Raw genomic sequence first — 5,329 nt, 5'->3', positions numbered from 1 at the left:
GTCGTATCCATTTTTGTGAGAGAGAGCCACCTACTCATGTGTTGAGATCAAGATATTCCAATCCAACCATTTGAAACTTGATCTCTAGCATCCCCAAGTTGTTTTTCACTCAATCAATCTCATCTATCCATGCCAAAACTGTGAGAGGGTGATTGAGTGTTGAGGAGACTATCTTTTGAAGCACAAGAGCAAGGAGTTCATCGTTCTACCGCATCTATTACATTTTGGAGGGTGGTGCCTCCTAGATTGGTTAGGTGTTGCTTCGGAGCTTCCAACTTTCTAGTTTGGAGTTGAACCAAGAAGTTTGTAAGGGCAAGGAGATCACCTACTTTGTGAGGATCTACCCCTAGTGAGGCTAGTCCTTCATGGACGTAAGCCATGATGGAGTAGACAAGGTTGATTCTCCATGGACCCTTCGTGGTTTGAGCCCTCCGTGGACTCGCACGGTCATTACCCTCTGTGGGTTGAAGTCTCCATCAACGTGGACATACGATAGCACCATCTATTCGAACCACGCCAAAATTCATCGTGTGAACCTTTGCGTTTGATATTCCTATCCCTGCCCTCTATTTACATGTGCATGTCATTACTTTCCGCTGCTATACTCTTAGACTTGCATGTGTAGGGTGTGCTTGACTTACAACAATTGTCACAACTTGCCCACAACTAGTCTAATCACCCCCCTACACATACTTCGTATCCTACAAGTGCTATCACTGCTTTGGTCTCCATTGCATTGGTTTCACAACCTAGGAGAGTACGACATCTAGTGAGGAAAATTACCATATCGTAGAGGTCCATATTTTGATGGTACAGACTTTGCTAGTTGGAAGCATAAGATGAAAATGGATATTCTTGGTTATAACCCCGTCGTTTGGGTTGTTGTTCGTGTTGGTTTGCAACGTGAATTATTTGGTGATGGATGGGAACTGGACCGCGAAGCAACTGCGAAGACTCTCCAAGAGAAGTAAGGAATCGGAGAGAACCACCTACTCATATGTTGAGATCAAGATATCCCAATCCATCCATTTGAAACTTGATCTCTAGCCTAGTCAAGTTGCTTTCCACCCAATCAATCTCTTCTATCCATGCCAAATATGTGATAGAGGGATACGTCTATACTACTTCTTGAGTTCTTGTTGGTTTTCCCTTGAAGTGGAAAAGGTGATGCTGCAAAGTAGATAAGTATTACGCTCAGTTTGTTGAGAACCGAGGTATTGATATCCCAGAAGTATAGGGGATCGCAACAGTTTTCGAGGGTAGATTATTCAACCCAAATTTATTGATTCGACACAAGGAGAAGCCAAAGAATATTCTCAAGTATTAGCAGTTGAGTAGTCAATTCAACCACACCTGAAAGATTTAGTATCTGCAGCAAAGTATCAGTAGCACAGTAGAGTGATAGCAACGATAGCAACAGTAACTAGTAGCAATAGTGACAGTAGTAGCGACAGAGTAACAGTAGCAGAAGTGACAGCAGTAGCAGCAAAGTAACGTAGCAAGGACCAGTAGGAAAAGACTCGTAGGCATTGGATCGGTGATGGATTATTATGCCGGATGGTATTCATCATGCAATAGTTATAACACGGAGAGATATGTAACTAGCTCCAGTTCGTCAATGTAATGTAGGCATGTGTTCCGTATGTTGTCATACATGCTTAGGGAAAATAACTTGCATGACATATATTGTCCATCCCTCCCGTGGCAGCGGGGTCCTAATGGAAACTACGGGATATTAAGGTTCTCCTTTTAATAAAGAACTGGACCAACGCATTAACACTTGGTGAATACATGAACTCCTCATACTATGGTCATCTCCGGCAGTGGTTCCGGCTATTGTCACTCCGGGGTTGCCGGGTCATAACACATAGTAGGTGACTAGAACTTGGAAGATAGGATCAAGAACACACATATATTGGCGAGAACATAAAAGGTTCAGATCTGAAATCATGGCACTCGGGCCCTAGTGATAAGCATTAAGCATAGCAAAGTAGTAGCAACATCAATCTCAGAACATAGTGGATACTAGGGATCAATCCCCGTCAAAACTAACTCGATTACATGATAGATCTCATCCAACCCATCACCGTCCAGCAAGCCTACGATGAGATTACTCAGGAACGGTGAAGAGCATCATGAAATTGGCGATGAAGGAAGGTTGGTGATGACGATGGCGACGATCTCCCCTCTCCGGAGCCCAGAACGGACTCCAGATCTGCCCTCTAGAGGAAGAACAGGAGGTGGCGGCGGCTCCGTATCGTAAAATGCGATGAACTCTTATCTTTGATTTTTTTTCCGGACGAAAGGGACTAAATAGAGCTGGATTTGGAGGCAGGGGGGCCCGCGCCTGGTGGGCTTATGGGCTCTCAGCTCCACCCCTCCGGTTGATTCTTGCGCCAGTATGTTTTATATATTCCACAAAAATTCCCCGTAAATTTCTAGGTCATTCCGAGAACATTTATTTCTGCGCAAAAACAACACCATGGCAATTCTGCTGAAAATAGCGTTAGTCCAGGTTAGTTCCATTCAAATCATGCAAATTAGAGTCCAAAACAAGGGCAAAACAGTTTGGAAAAGTAGATACGATGGAGACGTATCAAATCCCTCAAGCTTCAAACCTTGCTTGTCCTCAAGCAGTTCAGTTGACAAACTGAAAGAGACAAAAGAAAAACTTTTACGAACTCTGTTTGATCTTCTTGTTGCAACTATGTCTAACTCATATCCAGAATTTCAGCAAGATCACAAGCAAACCACATAAGAAAATGACATCTAGGTCTCACGGTAAACTCATATCAATGGCATAATCAACTAGCAAGCAAATAATAATAAGTTTCAAACGTCAACACTTCAATCAAAATAATCATGAAGCGGTACGAACAGATGGTATCTCGCTAATTATTTGTGAGACCGCAAAACATAAATGCAGAGCACCTTCAAAGACCAAGGGGCGACTAAACATTGTAATTCATGGCAAAGAATATCCAGTCACAGTCATACTCAATATCAATCAAAAGCAAAGCATAAAAATGAAAGAGGTGCTCTCTAATTGGTGCTTTTATAAGAAGAGGATGAATCAACAGAAACATAAATAGATAGGCCCTTCGCAGAGGGAAGCATTGATTTACAGAGGTGCCAAAGCGCAAGCTTTAAAAACAGAGATAAATAATTTTGGGTGGCATGCTTTCATTGTCAACGCAGTGACCAAGAGTTTTCACCATCTTCCACGCTACACATGCTATAGGTGGTTCCCAAACAGAAAAGTAAAGTTTTCACTCCCCCGCCACCGATCAATCACACTCCACGACTAGCCGAATACTCTGGTGCCGTCCATACCAACATCAATCCAGGGGGAGTTTTGTTTGCAATTATCTTTTCGATTTGAGCATGGAACTGGGCATTCCAATTACCGGCCCCTTTCTCGTGAATGATAGTGAATAAAAACATATCGAGGATAACACGCCTAGCATGGAATATATTGATCGCCCCTTGTCACCACATGAGCGCTTCGAGCATGCAAAACAGATTATTTCTTGAAGGTTTAGAGAGTGGCACATGCAAATTTACTTGGAACGGCAGGTAGATACCGCATATAGGTAGGTATGGTGGACTCATATGGAACAACTTTGGGTTTATGGGAGTGGATGCACAAGCAGTATTCCCGCTTAGTACAAGTGAAGGCTAGCAAAAGACAGGGAAGCGACCAACTAGAGAGCGACAACAGTCATCAAAATGCATTGAGATTAACCAACGTTGAGTGCAAGCATGAGTAGGACATAAATCACCATGAACTTGAATATCATAGAGGCTATGTTGATCTGTTTCAACTAAATGCGTAAACATGCGCCAAGTCAAACCACTTGAATCATTCAAAGGAGGATACCATCCTATCATACTACATCATAGTCATCTCAAAATTCATGTTGGCATCTAAGACAAACCATTATAAGGTCCTGGCTAATTAAGCATGGCATCAGAAACTATGATCTCTAACTTGTCATTGCAAACATGTTTCTCTCACAACAAAGCTGAATCGGGAACGATGAGCTAGTCATATTTACAAAAAAAAATAGATCGAGTTCATACCAGCTTTTCCAGGCTCAGTCACTTCATCATATATCGTCATTATTGCCTTTCACTTGCACGACCGAATGATGTGAACAATAATAAGAGTGCTCGTGCATTGGAATAAGCTGGAATCTGCAGGAAAACACAAAGGAGAAGACAAAATAATATGGCTCTTTGATAGATAAACAGATATGCATGCGAGATCCACTAAACATCGTAACCATGGTATTCTACCTTGACCCAAAGAAATAGAAAACTATTTACACGGGAAAGCTCCCAACAAGCAAAAGAAGAAAAGGAAAATCTTTTTGGGTTTTTCTCAAACTAGACAAACACACGAAAAGAAAGCGAGAAAAAGAAATAAACTAGCATGGATGATATAGTGGCAAAGTGTGAACACCGAATAACACGTACTCCCCCAAGTTTAGGCTTTTGGCCTAAGTTGGTCTACTCCCAAGGCTGGTTCGGGCGATACCCAAAATCGTAATGGGGGTTGTACGGGAGCGCGGCAGCCACTGCCTCAATAGCTGCCTCACGGAGGCGAGCAGCCTTTGCCTCCCTCTCATACTCCTCTGCCTCTCCCTTGGTTATGTAATATCTCCGTTTTACCTGAAAGTCAAAGAAGGCAGGAGCAGGAAGGGTAATATGGAAAACACGATGTCTGTTAAATATTAACCGGTATAGGAGGGTTTCATTATCCCTCTCAAGGAACCGATAGCGTGTCATAGCGGCGCGATTAAGGAAAGTTGTATCGAGCAAGGGATCTCCTTCACGGATAGGTATTCCAAGAAAATTTGCTATGCCAGTGGCATAGATCCCACCAAAGAAATCCCCTTCATTAGCATTATTATACAGCCTCCTTGCTATTATAGCTGCCATGTTGAAACTTCTATCACCCATTACTGCGCTCTTAAGAATACTAAGGCCAGGTGCGGAGAGGTGACAATGCTCAATCTTGCCGTTTACGCACCTACCTATGAAGAGGGAAAAGTAATGCAAGGCAGGAAAATGAATGCTCCCCATGGTAGCCTGCGTAATATCTCTAGTTTCTCCGGCAGTTATACCAGAGAAAAAATCTCTAACCGAAGATTTAGGAGGATCATTGACACTACCCCAATCAGGTATTTTGCAAATTCTATTGAAATCCTCTAAATCCATGGTATACGATTTGTCATAGAGATCAAACAGTACAGATGTGTCACGGCCAGCTGAAAATTTGAACCACGAACAAAAGAGGCAGTGAGAGCAGTATACTGTTCACATT

Source organism: Hordeum vulgare, chromosome 7H, assembly GCF_904849725.1.
Source record: "Hordeum vulgare subsp. vulgare chromosome 7H, MorexV3_pseudomolecules_assembly, whole genome shotgun sequence".
Taxonomy (NCBI): Eukaryota; Viridiplantae; Streptophyta; class Magnoliopsida; order Poales; family Poaceae; genus Hordeum; species Hordeum vulgare.
Note: the sequence above shows the minus strand (reverse complement) of the source record.